Source organism: Thunnus maccoyii, chromosome 22, assembly GCF_910596095.1.
Source record: "Thunnus maccoyii chromosome 22, fThuMac1.1, whole genome shotgun sequence".
In the NCBI taxonomy this organism is placed as follows: Eukaryota; Metazoa; Chordata; class Actinopteri; order Scombriformes; family Scombridae; genus Thunnus; species Thunnus maccoyii.
The window spans coordinates 3,152,106-3,174,977 of record NC_056554.1 but is presented as its reverse complement, the minus strand read 5'-3'; the positions used below and the strand labels follow the sequence as shown (position 1 = coordinate 3,174,977).

The 22,872-nt window shown below is 39.5% G+C and overlaps 1 protein-coding gene across 2 annotated transcripts in view; it reads left to right on the top strand.

Moving 5' to 3' along the window:
• Positions 1-22,872, top strand: part of pde5ab (phosphodiesterase 5A, cGMP-specific, b) — a 94,723-nt gene that overhangs the window by 588 nt on the left and 71,263 nt on the right. The window contains exon 1 of one of the 2 annotated variants that reach the window (XM_042400976.1): positions 363-436. The exons of the other annotated variant lie outside the window; for it this stretch is intronic. The gene's annotated coding sequence lies outside the window, so the exon portion shown is untranslated. Of the gene's footprint in view, positions 1-362; positions 437-22,872 lie in introns of those variants that run through there. 2 annotated transcript variants of the gene reach the window in all.

Sequence of the window (22,872 nt, the reverse complement as noted above, 5' to 3'; positions counted from 1 at the left end):
GCAAGGGGAATTTGAAGTTCAAGTCTCATTTGTGACCTAACTGCAGTGGCACGGTTTCATTAAAATACTGCCAGACTGAGCATGTCAACTCTCTCTTTGACAACCCCTCATCTCCTTCCACTTGGCTTTGCCCAGGATGATTTTTCACATGTAGCCGTCGCCCGCCCACACAGACTAACATAAATAAACACATGCCGTCACTTTATAAAAGAAAAAAAAAAGTCGGCGCACATCCCAGAGTCCTGCACCGAGCAGCACCAGTTCCAATGAGGTCGTGGGACTTGTGGGCTGAATCTGAATCATATCCAGGAATTCAGGGACGGGGCTTGAGCGCCAAAGCCAGGAAATCCTCACCTTTGACCCCCCTTTTTTGAGAGCCGACTATTGTGATTGGCCGAGCCAGCTGAGGCGAGCAGAGACTTTCGCTTGTGGACTGGTCAGTTTTTCTTTTGAACTATGCGTGGGTGTGTGTGTACTCTCTACCTTCTCTCCCCTGCGCTTTCAGTTTACTTTTGCACCTTTTTCAAGCATTTTCTGTCAAATCCAGTCAGATTCTTTCCCTCTTACACTTCGAAGCACACATAAACATGTGGAATTTTCAATACCTCCTTAATGAGCTCAGAATTCTTGACATTTTTCCTCTTATCTTCTAAAGCAGCTCATCAGTTCTGGTGGCTTATCAGTGATGTCAGCCTTGGAGAGGTCAGCATCCCAACTTGTTTGCTACCTGAGCCCGTGGATGAGTTTGTTCTGACTATATAAGGCGTCTGTTTTCTCTCCCTTGGTCTCGCTCCTCGTTCTGCGATCCAGCCTGCTTAACAGTGGAAATATCTCAAGGGGCCTTTTTGCTTTTTTTTCACCACACAGGATCAGAGATGTTTATCTGCAGAGTTCTTTGGAAATGATCGAGGAAGTGGATGGGTGGATGTCGCACGTAGGGCTGGTCTAGCTCTGAGCCTTGATGTGTGCATGCTTGAGGAATTATAGGTTTGGAGGGAAATGAAGCAAAGTGGAAACTGTCTTTGCTGCTAAAACTCTGGAGCGTATTATTAGTATTATTTTTATACCCTAATTAGAACATCAAAAGATCGACAGCTTAGCTGGAATTTTGCTCCATTTATGTTGACTGAAGGCTCTACAATTACCGGCTTACAGTGACAAAACCCCATGTTAGCTCACTGCGCGTGGTTCAAAGCTGTACTATGCACAAGGCTGCTCAGTATTTTTTGTATTAAAAACCTCATTTCCAGCAGCAGCAAGCAGCTGTTTTCAGCAAAAAAAAATGATAAACCTGCCAAATACTGTTGGCATCAGACCCCTCCAGCTAGACAGGTTTGCTCTCTCTCCATGAATTGTATAAAACATTATTAACATAATACATGAAGAAAATAGTTTAAATTTAATACATTGGTGAGAAAAAATCAATAATATGATAATTGTTCTGATGAACTGATGATCTATTCAGTTATATCTGTACCCTAATGCTATAGTTTAAGGTAACAATTACTGAAATAGTTTAAATGGGTTTTGTTAGTTTGTCTTTTTCTGTTGGTGTGTCAGTTGTTAGCTTGTAATGTCTTGGCTAACGTGATGTTTGCTCTTGTCTTCTGTGTAAAGTAGCTGTGCTAATGCTTCATTCACACAATTTTGGCAGAATTGGAAGAACAGAAAAACTAGCCGCTAGTCTGACTTGAGAGTGACCAGGTAAATAGCCTAAATTAGATATCATTGTGCTTTGCATTTGTGACGGTTCATTAGCAAGTGAAAGCAGTTACTAGCAAATCGTGTATAGCACCTTTTAGCTGAATTGATTGTATTAGTGTTAATATTCTGCTAGCAATATATTCTTCTGTAGTTCTTTTTACCAAGCAGGAGATATTGTAGTTCTTAGAAATGTTTCCAACTCAGACCCTGATGCTTTCTTAAAGACTAGCTAAGACTAGCTGGAGAGGAAAATGGAACATCTAAAGAACCAGATATTTTTCTTGGGAGTTGGTGGAGATCAAAACAGAGTTAAAATAAAGGTGAATATCGGACTTATATTCATCAAGTGGACAGAAACAGAGCGCCAAATGAATGCTAATGTTGCTTCGTGCTGGGCCATAGCCACAACTTTAAGAATAATGAGGTCATGAATCCAAGTGGTAGCAAGTTTTTTGGTCAGCGATAAAGAGTGACTTTTGGCATTTCAAACATTCATCCTTTAAACTCTTATCTGTGTCTGCTGTGACTGAAGCCATGCTATATTTCTAACCTCTGATTTGATATAAACACTCTGAACAGTCATGTCTGTTTATAGAGGGATATATTTGTTCTTTCTCCAGCGGGAGAAAACCCTTTTGGGTGTAACGGTTTGATTAATGGCCCTGCTCTTCGGCTAGATTTGGATTAGGCCTGCAAGCCCCGCTTGGAAGTTATTACTTTATAATGGGAACATGTAAGCAAAGGCCATGTGCTTTTCATCACTCCAGGAACGACAATTGCATAATGAAAAACAAAAGGAAAAAAGAGAAGATCGAAAATGTACATACAGTGTGTGATCTTTGGAGATGAACAAGTGTCGGCATAAGTCTGTGTTTTTGTAGTTTGATTCACATTTCCTCTGTTCTTTCTTTCTCTCTTTCTTTTCTTTTTTTGGTGTGTCTGCAGTCATTTCTTTCGAGGTTACATGAGTCACTTATTCCCTCTGGGGGTGACAGTGATGGAGCCAAGTTCCCATTGTGTTCATCCCGAATTTCCATTTCAGGATGCAAGCTATTCCAAGCCATACTTGGTTAAAAATAAACCTCAAAAAATGAGATGAGATGTAGAAGAGAAACAGTGATCCAGGCAGAGAGGGGAGGGAGTGGAATGAAGCGAACAGATGTGGAAAAGCTGTTCCATGCTTCGTTTAGCTCATCTAGATATCCACTGAATGTGGCAGACTGTGCTAGAGACAAGTCAGAAAGTATCGATTTTCATCCAGGTCTTGAAACTGATGCTCAGGCGAACAAAGATTGAGTTTTCACGCTTCTGTTTGACACCTTAACACCACTGGCGAGTTTTGACATCAGTTCCAGAAACACGTAGATGGGGAAAGCCGAGATGTGTGAAAGTATGACTTACACTGAACAGACTGTGTTCTCTATGGTACCCATCATAAGCTATAATAGCAGGACAGAGCCTGACCAGCTGGCTCATGTGTAGAATCTAGGACACGTTTCCGCTGGAGAGGTGAAGTATCAGTAAGCCGGCGTCTCAGCGTTTATGTGAGCTGGGAAATTGATTCAATAAATCTGTGAATGGGTGAGCATAAACAGAATCAGGTCCGCAGGAAGAAGGTGAATAATTTGAATTATTATAGCCATGACCAAAGCTGTCTCTTGGAGACAAAGATTCACTGTCCTTATTTTTTTAGCTGCAAACTCTGCACACCTTCTGTGTAATATATCACTGATAATAAGAACGCTCCAGACATGTGCTCAGAAGTTCAAAAAGATAATACTGGCCTTATATAAGCAACTTCATCTCATGGAATGTTCTTACACTGTCATGTTTATGCCCAGCAGAGATTCAGTGGGCTTCAAACTTTTTGCATATTTGAAAATAAAGAGTTAACCTGCCTCAATGGCTGGACTAAATCATGTTGAATGCATGGTACGCCATAGTGGTGTGAAAATAGTTTTATAACTACTTCAGTTACATGATAATATTTCACAAAAATGAAAATTAGAACTTTTTCAAGGCAGACATTTTGACTAGCATGTGAAACTAACAACATTAGTATTCATTTGGATTTGTGCCTTTGTTCACCTTATGAATCTAAACCCAATATTCACTTGTCTTTTAGCTCTGTTTTGGTCTCCACCAACTCCTAATAAAAATACCTGGCGATTTAGCTTAAAATCTCCACTATGTACATTAGCTAGTTGCTAACTTTGTCTGCTGTTGCCAGGTGGATAAGCTAGAGTGGGTTTATGAGAACTTGTTTGCTTAAAATAGCTGCCTGGCAGGGCTGGAAATGAGGTTGATGAGAGGGAAACAAAGTAGTTGTCAGCCTTAAAACCAAAATATTGAGCTGAAAGAGGCTAAAAAGCTGTGCAGAGCTGAGGGGAATGACAGAGTTAGTTAATAACTGTCATTCACAGAGACTCACATTAGGCATCATTTGACCCATTGTTCATATAAAAATATTGATTAGTGCAGCTTAGTGTCCTTAGCAGCCATACTTGTGAGGCATCATACCAGGGTGCTGGAACCCACAAAACTAAATGGAATTCATCCTTTATTAATGGTATTAACCTGTGCTTTTCCTGAAAATTCAAAATGTCTGCGATAAAAACAGTATCATTTCTTTTGCTTTAACAGATTTTTGTTTATATTTATGTCATCAAAAGCCTCTTCTCTGATTTGATTTACTCACTCTTTCTTGATTTGTGGCTTTAGAGAGTTCAAATTAGAGCAAAATAGGTCTTTTAAAAGAAAAAATACATATCAAAAGTCATTTGCTTTATCAATTCAGTGGTGGCAGGGTAGTGGTGGCCTAAAGGTAAGAGAAGCGAGTTTGTGACTGTCACTTCAATTCCCGGACCAGCAGGATAAATCTGGGTGGGGAAAGTGAAAACGCAGCACCCTCATTACCTCCAATGAGGTGCCCTTGAGCAAGGCCCTTAACTCAAAACTGCTCCAGTGGAGCTGCTCAGTGGCTGGCAGATCAGACTGTGGTTGTACTGAGCAGCCTCCGGGTGAATGTGTGTAACTGTGTGAATGTGATCATTGTGTTCCAGCAAAAGGGGGGCTTCCTCTCGGTGAAACTTTGTTGAATAAATAAAGGTTAAAAAAATCTTCCCTGAATCGATCTCTGGCAACAACTATCTGTATATCTACCTCATTTATTTTAGGGTTTTCGGTTGGGCTTCTTTGAGGTTGGCAGTAGATCCACTGGGGGGCATCTTGTCTTCATGTACACTTCAAAATGACATGGGGATTACCTGACTTACGGTGAATCATCAGCAAGCAAAAGTTAAAGTTAGAATTTATCCATATTTTAATTTACGTACATCATCAAAGTTTACAGCATCTAGCATACAGCATTTCTGTTCTTGCCCCAACCCTTTATTTTGTGTAGACACATGTGCTAAGTAGGTGGTTCACCGCACTAACAAGACATTACAAACATTGTTGACCAGCCCATCGCTCAGGTCCAGCCACACATTAGTCTGTTCATTAACTCTGTAGCAAACCCAGAGTCAGCTGAATCTCCCAACACTGCTGGTGTCTTTGAGGACAAAATCACAGCAGTGGTTACTTCAGGTTAAACATTCCCACAGTATGGTATATGGTTATGTTACTATAGTGTTGACGCAGTACGTAATGCAGATATACATCTGGTACCATCATCTGTGGCTGTGTGCGCACTGTTCACACCAATTACATGGACATATTCTTGCGAGTCAACAAGAACACCACTCTTGAAGTCAACCGAAACAGGAAAAGCCATATGTGATATATAACTTGGATAAAACTGACATGGATGTGTGTTGTTTTCTTCTTTGTGGCGCCTTGTACTTTTGTCTTTACAAATGCGTATTCTGTTTGGTTGCTATGTGTTTTTTAAGGAGGCAGAAGAGGAAATTATTAGTTTGGAGGTACCACAGATCAGCAAGCCAATCAACAACAATGAGCCATGCACAGTTGGCATGGCCACAGACCATAATGTTACTAATTCTGACAGGAACAACCAGCCTATGGGTGTGGAGGCTAGGGTGGTCAATGGGTGTGTATTGCCTCCCATCACAGAGCTGCAATTAAAGTTCATAAAAACAATATTTCCCTAACCGTAACCCTACTATAGAGAGTGATCATTTTAAATTGCATTGGACATGAATAAGATCGTCATCAAATGTAATCCAGGGTTTAGCAGAATCATCCAATATCAATGTTTTTGTCTGGTAATGGAGTTGGGTACTTACACAATCAACAGAGGAAGAGACGGGTTCAGTGGAGGTCCACGGCTCATTTTAGAATAGGGTTAATCCTGCCACGCAAACAAGCACAGGATAAATTCAATATCCAACAAAATTTAAAAACTAGAAAAGTGTTTAAGAACCTCATCTGCTACCATATATGTTTTTTTAAAAATCCTTAAATGTTTGGGCATCTGTTTGTTCGCTAGGTTTATAGATTTATCAGTCAATATCGATCAGACACCCTCCTGTTTGAGTTTTTACCAGAACATATGAGCAGAACAACAGGTGGTCCTCCTACCATTCTCATAAGGGTTGTTTCTGCAAGCCCACCCTTTCACAGCTGAATGCCACCCGGCTCAGTGTCAGCATCCAGAACAGACCTCCGCGGGCGGTGATGATTATGATGGATGCCAAGGACCCGCTTTTCCCCAACACGTTACTTAACACCTACTGCTGGCTATTCATCAGCAGGCTGCAGCACCAGGGCTAATCCAGTTAGCAGGGCAGGCGTGGAGCACAGGAGCCCACTGAGGGAATAGAGTGCACGGGTGTATTATTTTCATCTAATAAAATGCCACTGAAACGTGGCTGCAGTGATTTATTCTCTTTGTGACCAGTGTGGAACATTTTCATTTTGTGGGTAACATCTTACATCTTTTTTATTTTAAAAGTAAGGTTTTATTTATGAAGTCTGGAGTGTGCCACCAAAATAATGATAATAAATTGAAATAAAATGAAACAACTTTTACAAAGGTAATACATTTATCAACTTTAAAATAATCTTATGAATTGATCGCATAAATATAATAATTATATTTTTTTAAAGCTGCAAAAAAGGTCAAAGTCACACACCTTTGACATAATATGACCTTGTAGAGTTGATATGGCTAACATGCTAGCAAACATGCCTGTTTACATATCCAGCAGACACGGAGCAACACTAGCATTTATTTGGAGCCGTGTTTCTGTCCACCTGATGAGTGTAAGTCTTGTAATATGTAATATTCACTCTCCGCATAGCTCTGATTTGGTTTCCAGCAACTCCTGAGAAAAATCTGGTTTTAGCTGCTAAATGCTCCACTTAGATCACCAGCTAGTTGCTAACATTGTCTGTCTGTTTTTTGGTGCTGGGCAGGTGGTGTACAGCAGGTTTATCTGCATAAATCACTCTAATGCCAAGACTTTTTGCCTTTTAAAGTGGTGTAGTATGTGAAGATGGTGACTGATGGTAAGAAAAATTAGTCAGGAGATGGTGTGATAGTGTTTTCATAGTTCAACTTCAGTCTGATGCCAAGAGAGACTGAATATATATGTAGGAATTATGATTTAGATTCTTAGCATCATGCCTATATTAAGAAAAAGATCTGTCCACTACAACTAGAATATAAGCAGACAGATACAGTATATTGGTGTAACTCCCATCCTGATAAGCAATCATAAGTGTTGTCAGAGATGTGTTCTTGTTTTCTTCTTTACAGACTGAAGTTCACTACCTCTCAGAAAGTTTATCTGCTTGTTTAAGCACTTACTAGTAGATAAATGTCATTATTGCCATAGTCCTTCCCTTGACATCTAGGATATCATTAGGAACTGGATGTACAAGCAATGATAGTCCCACAGTTTACACACATTGCACAGAGTGATCAATATTAGTTAATGTTTAATGTACTGTATGACATAGCGATATCCCAGGTATGTGTGCAGATGAGGACTAAATCTGTGTTATTCTATCCCATTATTGTGGTCCTGGTCTGTAATGTTCATTACAACTGCAGTTCCATTTCTTTTTCTCATGAAAACTGAGTAATGCTTGAGTCATTATTATTATTATCTACTAGGATCATTTACACTATTTTTAATAGGTGGTAATATTTACAGTAATGTACTTTTAGTTAGCGAACATATCATCTGACTTGTTTAGCAAACATTTTCCAACTTGGCAGCAATTTTCATTCCAACTCTTTTTCAAACACTGTTTGTGTGGTATTAGCTTCGCTATCCAAGTAGACTGGACGAAGGTTAGTTGGCAATCTTTGCACAAAAGGACTACAAAAATTTGTATTCATTTGTAGAAAGCCAAATTTAAAATGGTACTTCTGGGTTCTGTTTCAAAGGTAGAAAACTTAAATTCACATTTTAATTTGTAATAACAGGAATTACAAAACTCCAGCCTCGGAACATAACTTTATACAGCATAATGTTGTGCGGTTTACTGCATATATTTAGATAAGAATGTTTTTTTAAGAAACAAATTAGTAACTTTGTTTATGTAATATCTCTGTTTTTAGCAAGTTTTTAATAAACACCATTTCCCATAAGCCCCAGCTGATTGCGGGTTAAATGTTAGGCCTAAACAGAATAGGCAAGTCCATGGATGAATGGAGAGGTTGCAGTGAGTTCAGACATATTTTTTAAACAGGAAAGATTACAGCTAAAAAGTTTGAAATATGACATTAGAAGAAGTGTTGGTTGGTATCATGGGTACTGACAAAACCAAGTTAAGATGACAAAAGTGTCCGCTCTGTTGTAGTGGTAAATTTTCATGGGAACTGTAGTTTTGTTACAATCAAGGGGTTTTGATTTGTAATAGCAAGTGTGGTAGTGGATGCTAATTATGGATAAATAAGGACATCAATACTGTGTAAATTCAATTAACAAATTTGCACCATAACTACATTTTTGTAGATCATCATGACAGGACATACTACTGTAGTATAAAATGATGATGATAATTATGAACATGAACATTTTTAGAATACACCCTTCATGAAAGTGAGTATCCTTATTATCTATAAACATAATTTCAATAACCCTCTGACAGACATCTTGTTGTCACAATGGATATGTAGCATGTTGGAGCACAGTACTTCATATACTTCCACATCCTGTGAACATTCATTATATGTGTCAGAGCCCAGATGGGGAAGCTAATATTGACTTTAAAGGAAGCCCAGTGATGCCCTATATATAGATGTAGCATTTAGCACGTTTACATCCCCCTTTATATTCCTGTAGCAGTCCTCAATGAGGACCTCAATGGTTCCATCACCGTCCGTTTGATACTCTATTTCTCACACTGATGAAGATCGGTCATGCTCTACAGCAGTCATTTCACTTCTTACCCTGTTTCCTAGCAACTAATGACCCTCTGATGGTTTTTAATACACCTTGTGCTTGGTGGGGAGGGGGCCAGTGAGGGTTTTTACAAGCATTGATCATTAAAAGTTGATGTGAGGACTGACACACTTTTCTGTGGAGTGGGCATATGTATAAGAACAGTTGAAGGAAATGCAGCAGGCCTAAGGTAATTTTGGTTCTTACAATTTGGTAATGTGCAGATATGTAATGATGTGGTTTGTATTTTTCCCGGTTCAACTTCGACCCATCATACTTACTGAAATATGGTTGACAGCACTATCAACTGAGCCACTGTGCTACCCATTTGACTGTCAAAACTTAAATATGTAGGTTGTAATTTATGAAAATTAGTTTTATGTATCTCTTCTTCAAATGTGGATTTAGCTGCTCAACATGTTGGACATGTCGCTCAGCATGCAGCATCTTGTATTTCAGTGATGTTTTCTCTTGACATTTACAAAAAGGTAAGCTAATGTAACATTATAAAGGGCTGTGGACGTGGATGTAACTTTTAATGCTACTTTCAGCTGGCTATCTTTGGTGTTTATCCATAGGAATTAGCAGAATTAATGTAGGCTGTCAACTAGTGCTGGGAAGTTTGAGTGTTTGAATTGTCTCAGCACATTCAAGTCCGGGCTTCTAAATGTATCAAGTATTTTGAGTATTTTGAGTTTTCTAGTACTGGGTGTTGTGCACGTCTCAGGCCACTACAATGCAGGATACTAGCCAGATGTGTGTGTGTTAGGGATGTGCCTGAATCCAAATACGTTATTCAGCAAAGCACAAATAGTGTTTTTTTTTACTAGCATTTATTTCATACAAATATTTTAAAAATTATTTGTTTTCAGGAAGAAAAAAAAAACACGTCAGATCGGTTTCATCACTATCTCAGTTTTTTCTCCTCTGCTCCGCTGTTACGTCTATCAGCAGGTCTCAACGAGGGGAGTCATCCACCTGCTACATGACACACATTCCTTATTAGGACATCACTCCCAGAGGTGGGGGTGTTCACCAGAGATAAAGCCGCGCTAGTGACACACGCAAAGTGCTCTCAAGGAACTCTCCATAATCTGTTGTTTCCCTTCTCCTTTCCACAAATTTAGTTTGTAAAAGCTACAAACTGTCTATGTGTTATGGGTGTATAAATAATTTGTGATGCACTTGATTTTCACTCAGTAGTCAGCGTAGTTGTCTATGATCTGAGAGTCTCAAGTTCGAAAAATATAGACACTTAATTTAATAAACACTTATTTTAACACTTTAATATCCTAAAATTAAAAGTGTAATAAAAACAAAAACTGTATTTTTACAGCTTTTTCCACTTTTATTCAAATACAAATATAAATAATTTTGCTGCCCCAACAAATATAGATACAAATACAAATACTGGGCTCTCTGCACATCCCTAAGTGTGTATCAAGTGGTAGTACAGAGGAAACGGTTACAGTGATCAACCACTTCTATGGATCAAAAAGCTTGGGACAGAAACATTCCTATACAAATGCTGTTTAAAGAATTTGCTTATAGTAATCAAGTATAATCAAGTAGTCCGCTTACAGTGTTAATTTTGGGTCTTTTCATACATGAAAACACATGGAAAAAAATACATAAACTATATGAAAACTAAAATCGTACTTGGTGATATATGCACAGTATTAGAATATATTATTAAAAATCTATCAGCACTCTGCTCTGCAATTCTTTAAAGCTATTTGATGTGGATTTCTACAACTGATGATGATATGATGACGATGACAATGATTATCAGTAGTGATGAGGATGATGATGATGATGATGATAATTTCAGCAGTTAATTAACGTGGTTGAGGTGAGAAGGAAAAGGAGCTTTCCATAGTCTGAAAAACTATCTGAAAAACTCAATGATTATCTTGGATTGGGTATGAGATTTCAGATTTTTAATAGAAAGCCTGTGCATTAGCTTTGTTCATCAAATTTGAAAGACAAAGGCATCTATGAGACAGGGAAGGTCATACAGAAGACACTACCGAGTTGCATTAAGGGAACCGTAGGTTCTAGTGTAGCGGCCTCTGCTGCTTCGATTTTGATTAATCCTTTTTCGATCTGTGATGCTAAATCGCTAGAGAGCCCAGTTCCAACTGGTGTCCAACAGAGCATGATAAAAGTCAGATTAACTGTTATGTCTCCATAAATTTATTTCTTACAGTACATGTGATAGCTTGTATCATTTCAGATGATGGTATTTGAAAATGTAATCAGGCTTTATCTCATGCTAAAGGAACACCTTGAGTTTGAACTTTGCCTTGTGGCTGTTGCTGTTTTGGTGACCCAGTGAACTAATTATCTTATCTCCTCAGGTATCTGAAGAATTTACACATTCCTCCTTGAACATATGTTGTTTAGCATTAATCAGGTCTGGCTAGAGGTGTATTTGTGTTGTCTGTGGAGGTGTAAGCATGTGTTACTGCTAGAAGAATAAAAATTACGTATGTGTGAGGCATAATTTGTACATCGTGTTTGCAGAGACATACAGCAGATCACAACCACATGCATATGAAAACCTTTGCCTACTGGCATTATAAGTAATACAATTAAGTTTCAACTATGGGGAAATCAAGCTAATGAATATTTTCTACAATTCAGGGAATCAAAGATACTTGTCTGGAATTAAATACAGCTGCTAAAACCTGTATTATGAAAAGATTTCATTTAAACATATGTTTGCAGGCAGGACCTGAGATTTATTAGACAGGTTTAGAAGTAGCTGAGTGGAACAACAAGCTGTTATCATTTATTTCCCATCAACACCTTCCCTCATGTTGGAAAATTCTAAGAAGGTAGCAGTTTCTGAGAATATTGAGTAGTCATACCAAGATTAGGTTGCTACATGTCTATGAAAGCATCCAATAAAAGAATAATTGGATCCCTTGATGTCTGTCTGCCCTTCCATATGTAATGCAAACAGCATCAGTGATAAACCAAAAGTTCATGTTGTATTACTGCAACACCCAGTGGGTTCTTGTCAGTCCCTACACAAGAGGTTCAGCCAAAATGCCTCAAATGTGGATGACCAGAATAACATGTACTGACCTGTGTATGGTGTGTAAGTGGTGCATCACTTGACGTGCTGCATGTATCTGCATTCTGCCATAGTGTCTTTTTAAATGGAGTTATCGTTATAACAAAGGTTCAGGAACAAGACCACGCTCCTCTCTCTCACTAATTCAATCATCCGTGCATACCTATATAAGCGTGTCAAACCCCTTTCTCTCCCGTTCGTCTCAGTTCTCACACGACATACGACACGCTTGCATCACAAACGCTTACCTCCCGCCCATGCTCCGCGATGCACGTTCCTCGGCAACATACCGCCTACGACTAGATCCAGCAGTACCAACGTGATATCTCCTTCACCACCACATCCATATGGAACCCTTCCCCTCCAGACATCGCACTTCTGATCAGCTGTGATCTGGACGCTCCACACGCATCCACGCCATGGCCCATTCGAAAGCGGCTCTTTTCCAAGCGATTAACATCTTCAACCGGATGTTTGGAGCTCTCAAGGAGACGGTCGTCCCACTCTCACCAAACGATGATAAAGACAAAGTTTCCAACTCTATGCGGACTCTACTTCCATCAACTCTCTCAGCAGCTCAAATCCTCCCGCTCTTCCGGGTTCATTGTCCGCCGCCGGGCCGACGCACACCAATGACATCACAACAGCGCCTACTACAACAGAACCCAGACTTCTTCAGCCCCGGCTGAAGGCCAGGCTGAACTCCAGATAAAAATCCTGTTTCGCCAAACCGACAACAAAGCCAGGTTCTTCCTGCTCCTCTCTGCCTCCACCTCCACCACCACTCCGGACGGCCGCTCACTTCCAGGTTCCCGTACGCTGCATGTCGATGATGTCACGACGCAGCCAACTGCTTCAGCCCTCTCGTAGGGCCAGGTCGTATCTTCCCCTGTGGCTGCTGCCTCCTGTCTGATCTGTCTCGTGTTTTTTCATCTTTTCTCTCATCCCTGTGTCTGCAGGCTGCAGAATCAATCCCCGCACATACATCGTCCCTTCATCCCTCACCCCTTGACCCTCAACCCTTCATCCCTCACTCCTCAACCCTCATCCCTTCATCCCTCCCTCAATCCATCCTTTATGAATCATCCTGGCTCTCTTCCGTTGATATTATTTGTTTACAGCACCCCTTTTCGCTTCCACAGCTACTATAGGTCCCTCGACTCACCTGCTTCTTTTCATTCATTCATCCTTTATTTACATCTCGAGGTATCATTGAGGGCATGCCCTCATTTTCAGTGACATTGACTGACTATCAACTGCTTTGCCACAGTGAACAATTTTCATCGCAATCGCTTCATATCGATTCATTGCTTCAGGGAGCCTTGTTTTCCTCATCATTAGTTGGTACGTAAGGAAGCCACAGAGCTCCCTCCTTTCTAACCCCCTCCGTTTTGTATTTGTTTTTGTCTCATCCCTGTGTCCGCAGGCTGCACAATCAACCCCTGCACATACATCCCCTCTTCACGGCATCCTTTTCTCTTCCCTTCCGTCAGCTGCAGTTACCTCAGTACTTTCGGCTCCACTCGCCCCCACAGCTCTTTTCTTCTCTTTCCTCCCATAGCTACTACTGGTCCTGCTGTTACCTCAGCCACAGTCGCACCAAGCCTCGGTGCTCCCTCTACTGGACCCAATCCATTTCCTCCTATTCTATCCCTGCCCCCCCCCCCCCCCCCCCCGACCACCATGCCATCCGCTTTCCCACCCTTAACTACCACATCTTATACCAAACGTTCGCCCCTCACTTCAGACTTCCTGGCCCACTACCAAACTCTCCACACAGGCAACCTGTCTGCCCACATGGACAGAGTCAGTCCACGTTCCTAACCGTACTCTGGCCAATTCTTCCGCACTGGAGCTGCTTCAACCGCTTCCAAATAAGAAATCCCAGACCACCTGTTAAAATTAAATAAATAAATTCTTGACCGCTAGTCTTCCCAAGATTCCATACCTACCTCAGCGACATTCAAAGAGCTCGTTCTCACTCAGTCCAATAAAGTTAACTTTGGGGGATGACGAAGCAGAAAGCTCATCAAGACATGTCCCTTACCCTGAGTCTCGACCCCCGGGTTCCTAGACGCTCCGGCCTCTTTGTGATTCCATTTGGTCCCCGGTCATCCCCATGCCATCGACCCCCTTGATCCCTCTCCTCGACCCACATCCAGCCCACCATACACTATTCTCATCTAATCCTGAACCCTCTCGACAATCCAAATAAAACTACTTTTTATACCGTTCAAATGGCGTGGTCTTTGTCAGTGAACTACTACTGGGGTGCACCATTGTCCAAAATTTTCAAATCCTACACACAGAGAATTCAAAGCTAGACTATGTATATTTTCAAATTCTCTTAAAAATGACAAGTTAAAAATGACAAATTTACAGCCAGTAAGAACACCTTTGCTAATATCAATACGTGCACTGTACGATCAGAGGTTTTACTCCTACATCCTTAAATGGTTATTACTAGTAGCTCATGTGGCTAATGTTGCTGTACATACTGCCGCGTGGCTGGCGTTACTGATTCAGTTTGCTGACTTTCTGACTCTTAACTTTTGCTACACTACACTTTAACATTCACCAGTATCCTGTAACTGCCACTTAGCAGCATACTTCAGCATAATTACATTCATTCACATTCATTCATTACATTTCACAATAGTTTTACAAATTTACTAATTTGGCCATTTGCTATTGTTTTGCTAAATTTTTTTATATTCAGTTGATATTTTTATCTTGTGTGGTACTTTTTTTAATTAGTATTTCTTTTATGTCATAGCTGATTTTGTAACTGATTGGGTTTGCAATTTTCTGTAATCTTGCTGTCATAAATAACAACAATATAGCTCTCTTGAATCTTGAAGAATACTGCAGGGGTTTTTGGAAGAGGGCTTTTTGATGAATTTACTTGTTTACTGGTATGGGAACAAGGATACCATAACATATTATTCATAAAGTCCATATCACTTCATAATATGGTGTTTCAGTAGGATGCTAACTGTATTAGAGGTAAGAAAATAGGGCTGCAAAGTCGGGACTTTTTAATTCTACACATTTAAGCTCTAAGTTGTTTTCATCATAAATTAAGTTCACCAGCAGGTCATCTATCAAAAATATGATTTTTTAACTATGGTGTCTCCATTCTGACTTAAAGCCAGGTAACTATACCTTTACTATGCCTTTCTAACATGACTCATGTACTGTAATTATTGACCAGGGAGCATGTGGTTAAGCAGTTTGTACTGATCAGGCCTGTGTAAGTGCATCATGGGACACGTTGTGTGTGCGCAGTATGCGTGTGTCTGTATGTGTGAGTAGTAACCAAACACCATCTGAGCACAACCCTGAGGCATCACACAACCACTCACATAAACACACACCTACACTCACACATGCACACGGACAGCTTTAATGAGTGTGTTTCCATTCAACAAGATTTTTTCCCCCCCTTGTGTTTCCACAAGGCAATTTTTCCATGTACATGCACACACGCAAATACACCTGAAATAGACAGGTAAAAGGAAAAAGTGCGTTCAAAATAATTCATCAACTGAAACTTTTTCTTTATGTAATAATATCATACATATTTATTTTGCCATGTGTTATTGTTCTCACGTTTTTAAAGAGTAGAACTGTGTTTTTCAGTTTTTCGGGTTGTCTGTACCCATCTGTCTTTTCCCTGCAGAGGATTAGTTCTGATGTGGGACAGCCAGCTTCTCTTGAGCCATAAGCCAAGTAGCTTTCACCACTCTGTGTGATTTAAATTTTTTGTGATGACTCAGGTTTGGTCTCAGACTGTGCTGAGGCCTGAGATGAATCAACATTTCTTTTCAGGTCAGTTTAAAGATCATTAGATGAATTTTATGCTTTTCTTAGACAGCTGATAGTAGAGAGATGAGAGGAGAGAGAGTTGAGGAACAAAGTTCCTTGGCTTATGGCCTAAACCCCTAGGCCACAATGGCACCACAGTATGTTTATTGGCTGGACCGGCCATGGACCAGCCCTATAACCACGGTTGTCTGTGAGTGAGTGAGTGAGTGATGAACTTACACTGTTGGTCAGCCGGCTGTGTTTGAGTTTCCCCATTGGTCGTTACTCTTTCAAAATGAATCGGCGCAAGATGATGGAAGCGGAAGACAGCAACACAACACAGACTGTCTGTTTCCTGCTCCAAGCTCTGATGCTCTCAGCTGCGGTATTAAATGCAGTGAAGTCAAATTCCCGTTTAAACAGACGCATAACAGCATCTCTGCGTCTCCTCTGCCGTCCAGTGTGACCGACTCTCCGGCTGACAGCACTCCAGCTTATTTGGACACTCCGCTGTGCGTTTGCATTTTATAACTGAACTAATACCAGGAAGCAAGCTTTTTATGCTCTGCAGGTGTACTTCATTTGACTGTAACTGCGGTAACCGGGCAGAGATAAGCCTCCTGAATTTGCACCCAAAATGCTGTCGGAACTTTCATTTAAAATTTCCACCACAGCCTCCATGATCATCAACCGGGAAAGAGGCAGAAAAAAGGCACATGGAGGCATGAGGGAGAGCAAAGAGCACCCAAATAACCATCACTCTGACAAAACACTCAATGAAGAGTGAAAAATGAGACACATCCGCAGAGTGAAACAGATGAAAGAGCAGGGGGAGTTAACAGATAATTAGAATAGTATTAATTATCTTTCAAATTAAACATCCCAAGATATGAGTGGAAAGTATTGTTCTTGCAACTGCATTACTTTTTTTGACTCAAATGTAGCTTAACCATGTCATGTGATATGCTACTTCAGTACATTTTACCAGCAAATATTACTGGGACCACTACAGATGAACATTAATATCCAGGAATTCAGATTATAGACAAAACCACTGACTGTCCCTGTAAGAAACTGGCCACAATTTCACACATTGCCGATACACAGTTCAGCCATATACTAGGTTTTGACCTAGTCTTGTTGTTAATTTTCTTCTCTTTGACATGTCTGTAAATGTAACATAAATTATAGTTAAAGCCACTATGTGCAGCAATTTTATGTAATAATGGAATCTTTCAAATCATCAAATCAAAATTGAACAATCCTTTTGAAAAGTGGTGCAGTTTATGCGTCTGTCAGCCCATTTGTCTCAGTGTCTTTTTTTATACTACGACTAGGAGGGCAGCAGTCAGAAATGCTAAAATTATACACATAGTGGCTTTAATGATAGTTGCTGCAATGGATATTCTACGAGCTGATGACAGATGTTATGCTTCTTATACTGTCTTGGGAAACTTTTCTCCTTCACGAGAAATAATGGACTTTATTCATAAAGTTACTATGTATAGTATTTGAAAATAACATCCATCAGGTGGTTTTATCTAAATACCTAACAAAATGTATATTATCAGAATGATTAAAAGGATGCTATAATGACACAAATGAGCTACAGCCTTTATTCACCACCGTGTTGAGGTTTGATAGCATTTTATTGAATGCAAATTCAGTGTTAAATTCAGTCTTTTTGAACCCCTTAAGGAGAGCTATTAGGTTTAGGTTTCTACAGTTGTAAGTAACTAAAATTATCAATAATTTAAAGTTCAAAGATGTATAATTACCTTTTGTTATCTGAGCACTTTGAAACACTGCAATTTTGAGTTGAGAGTTGATATATGAAATGTTGACTAAATGTATCTGACACATGAAATGAACTACTTTCGGCTACATTTACATCTAAAGTATAAATAGAAAAGATTAGCCAAAGCTGATTGCCATTTTAGCTTAGCATCTACCCAGGTGACCATCAGATGATCAGCTGTCCCTCTTGGATTGTGTGAAGAGTTTTTAAAAAGTGAATTCAGTATAGAGAAATGTGTTCAACCAATTGTAAAAAAAAAAAAAAAAAGTAAATAATAAATTGATGAGATTAAAATGATGATATGATAGGCATGAGAAGAAATGAAATTATGTAACAAGATCATCTAAATAATTTCTCTAGACATGAGTCACCACTGTCACTGTCGAAATCTTTGATTTGATCAGTTTCTTTTACTCCACAAATGATCTTTGGTGCTGAGTACAGACGGCTTTTTGATTTTAGCCATTATGGAATTAACGTTGATTAACTAGAGATGATATAATTAAAAAGGTTTCATGAGAGATAGCATTGATCAGCATCAGAGTTTAGTGAGTCCAGAGATTGTATTTACTGGGAACCCAGTTTGGAAACCAGCCCTCAAAATAAGTGCTGTACACATAACAATTGCCACTTACATGCCCCTCATTTTTAAGATTATCATACCTGCCAGTTTATTCATTTAAAAGTCAGTCGTTTGGCTATATTTTGGGCCAACATCTCTCAGTTACTGTGTTTCTAAGGGCTCCAGCCATAGCATACCACCTCCAGTACATGCTCACTCTAATAACCACAGCTGCCAAGATGAATCATGGGTCTCCACTCCTTCCTTCATTTTCTCCCACAACAACACACCACTGTGTTACATTAATCCTCAGAAAACAAACCATCATACAACTATGCTCCTGCTACATTAGGGTGGGAATTTTTTGACATCTCCTCTTGGCAATTACCTAACAAAATACAAAGTTCAGAATGAGGTCAGACAAACAATGCAGTAAAATACAAGGGGAAATCTATACATATTACCTTGCAGACTGATAGATGCATTCCAGATGGGAACATCTACTGTAAGGCTATCTTTGCTAAGTTATGGGGGCCATTATGACTATGGAAACTGCCATAAATCTGGACAGTAATTGAGATCAGGACAAGAATCTTTCATGCAAGATAAATGAACGGGAAACTGAAAGCATTCCCAGGCGTGAAGCAAAAAGCCAAAGTCCTCTGGGAGACAAACGATAGGAAAGAGGGCATTGTTGCTTCACATATTTGTGGTACCGTACAAACACAGATACGTATGTATGATTTGTGGTTCAAAGTTTATACAGTACACTTAATAAATCCAGGAATCCAAAAAGAACATATCAGGTTTTTGGTTAAAAAAAAAAAAAGCCTTTCATCAGTTCAGTTTCAATAGTTCAAGCCAACTAAGATTGAGCTCAAAATAAACAAAAGTGCACAAACACATTTATTTGATTAAAAAGGTTTAAGGCTAAAAGGCAGGTACACAAGAGTAAATACTGGTCAAATCCAGCTGCATCAGCCATGCTGACCTCTCCAAGGCTCCACTCGAGATGACCAACATGTTTGTTCTCTCTTACACTCCTGAAACACATGGACCCTTTTACCTGATTTCAAAGTAATGAAAAGTGCTGTATGTTCCCCGAGCTGGGATCTCACATCATTACTATTTAAAGTTTTCAAGGTGACGCAAACTTTCTTTCCAGCTGGAACACTGAATTTATTCTTTTTTCATTGCCTTGTCTGATTTTCCAGAAAGGACGCTGGCAATGTACTGTTTCATACACAATGTGTTTGAAACCAAGCTTTGAGTTTTCCTTACACGGTCTTGCTTTTCTCTTTAGTTTTTGAAAGTTCTTTGGTAACACATTCCCCTTCTGAGATGCTTGCAATATGAACAGGGGAGATGCAGCTGAGATAGCAAATCTCGTCTCATCAAGAACCCTGTGACTCTGAGCTCATCTGCATAACACTCATCAAGAAGCTAAGAGGCCATGCAAATGGATGATAATGGTTCAGCCGGGTGGCTGTCATCATGCACCATTTATGCTCTGTGGGGGCGGAGAGGCTATCAATTATGGCATCACTCAAAAACTGTGATGACTGAGAAAAGGATGCAAAAGTCTCAGCTAAGATACTTTGTGGCTGTTCTGAAAGTTAGTCTCTATCTGGCCTATACACATCCTACGCATTCAAATCTTCATTGAAGCCATACAATGTTTATAATGATGGAGTACTGAAACCACAGACACCATGTATTTTATGCCTGCTGCACCAATCCATGAAATAGACATATTGTATATGTCTTGTGCAGCACTAAATATACAATTCCCCAAAAGTCATCCTGACAGATTTGGTATCTTTGGAAGCTTTGAAATTTAGTCCCATGGGTTTTAACATATTTACTTGCACCACAAAAGCTTGTCATTAATGACCTACCAGCAGGTCAGTGAGGATAAAGGTTAAAATTCTGTAATATAGTTAAATTAACTGTAATATATAAATCATGTACCTTATGTAGGGGTCCTTACTTGTGTCTCTCAACATCTGAATAAATGGAGGTTATGTCACATTAAGGGGCCCAATCCAGTCTTTGTTTAGTCCATGTTTTTATCTCAGGTAATCATCTTTTTTTACATTTCATACAGGTATTGCCTTCTATGTAAATGTATTTCAAAATTTCAAGGACAGTTGTGTCATCCACTTCTCCACTGATTACCTATTTACAGTACAAGTACCCTTGCTAGCAAGGCTATCGAAAAAGTAGCCCATCAATGCCTTTGTCTTAGAGTTTTATTTGTCCCTTACTGAAGTTTTTAAGACCTAACCCTACTGAACCTGACTGATATGGCCAAATTTGTGATCTGAATCCAACCCAAAATCTGAAGCTATATTTTTACTTAATTTCATCCATTACTGAATGTTTACCAGGCTAATGCAAGTCATTGGCTACACTCTTTTATTGCTCTTTCCGATGGGTGTTGCAGATCTACTTGAAGCAAAAAGAAAGACAGACTTTTTTTTTCTTTTAAATGAGTTACATTTGAAAACAACCAAACCCAAACTAGACAAAGGCGTAGAGCTTTATAAAACAAGATGGGTCAGGTAGCTGTACAGGGGCAGCAATGCCTTACTTAGTAACACATTAAATATTGTGATTACTTTTTTCAATAGCAAGCAGCGGCGTGTTGTCCATTAAGGGCACCTCCACTCCTGCAATTCCAATTGTGAAATACATATTTTAATGAAAAATCTTTTCTGTTATTGTTGTGTTGTGTGTGTGTATAAATTTCAGTCATACTTTTCTCCACCTGATGGCAGTATGGCTAAGTAGCTAACCAATGATAAGCCTAAATAATTACTTGTTACTAGTTTTGTTCAGGTTGTGTGGGCCCTGCAACTTCATTGTAAGGATGGGACTTCTGAAATATTAGCTAAACTAGCTGTCAGTAAATTGCTTGATGACAATAGGCTGGCTGTCCATTTAACTACAATGTATTGAACCATACTAACTCTAAACAAAACCCAGGTGATTTCTGAATGTAGGTTTGCCAAAGGCTAGCCAGCTAGGGGTGTAGTGGTACGTGTATTCGTCCTGAACTGTTCAGCACAGATTGTTTGGTTCGGTATGTGACTTTCCTTGGTTCGGAATGCTCTGTGACCCAAACAACTACTGTCAAAATAGTTTAGTAATTCCACTTACTACGATGTGGAGAACAATAATTCTAGAGCATGAATTCCACCCAGAACGTTTTGGCAAAGCACCACTTAGCTGTAGCATGCTCATGGATGTATGCTAGCTGGCTTAGCCAAGGTAGCCTGGTTAAGCTGGTTACCCTGTTGTGTCGCTGCCATCAGAATGACAAACGAGAGACCCATAACACTGACTAAATTATTACTGACTATTAATAAACATGCTCCGATATCTCTGTGGTGAAGCGATATCACATTTCCCCATCTCCCCATCTCCCACCCTCTGTGACTGTTGGTGCTGGGTGAAGCCATTTAGAACAATGATAAAAACATTTGATTTCTGATGTGGTCAGACAGCACGTCCAGAATCAGTTCTGAGAGAGAAAGATGTAGTTAAAAAGTATGAAAGTAAAAGTAGTGGTTTGGTCCCTCTGACTGATATATTATTATATATGACATCATTAGATTATTAATACTGAAGCATCAGTGTGTAAGCAGCATGTTACAGTTGTAGCTGCTGGAGGTGGAGCTAGTTTGAACTACTTTATACACAGTTAGACCATAAATCAGAATAAAACAGCTGTCAGCAGGTGTCATGACTCCTTGCAAGAAACAGAAAGGTTGTTTTCCTTTTCCACTGCAGCCAAGCTAAACAGTTTCAGTAATAGTTTCCACTGCAACAACTAAACAGTTTCAGTACTAGTTTCCATTGCGGCACAACTAAACAGTTTCAATACTAGTTTCCACTGTGACACAACTAAACTATTTCAGTAATAGTTATGACCAACGAGCCAATGTTGGATGTTTACATTTTTCAAAATAAAAGACCAAAATGTTATTTTCTACCTTTCTTTTTTTCCCTGCTGTACCAAAATCGTACCGAGCTGTGAATTTTATGTACCGTTACAACCCTATAGCCAGCTAACAAGAAAAATCCACTCTGGGCTGAAGTACCTCTCCACACCTCTCGGCCCTGTGTCAAAGTAACACATCCCAGACCAGTGTGTTCACTGACACAGAGACGAAACTGATATGAACCCTTCAATCCATGAATGAATGAAAGAATGTTTTATTTTCATGTCTGGTGATTTACATGACCCATCCCTCATGAAGTTATTCAGATGCATTAACTAACAACAAAATAAACATTCCAGCATGTTAACCCACCGTTACCTAACAACACAGTACATAAATGTCATCCAAATATAAACATAAAGATCATCCAAACATAAGCATATACTAAATCCTCTCACATATAACGCTCTAGGAGTTATCCCACGATGAATATCTAGACAGCTAGATAGATAGATAGATAGATAGATAGATAGACACAGCCACAATACACAAATTCTAACAAAACAAAATACATTTGCAACCATTTGTGCCAAACACTGTATATTTGATCCAGT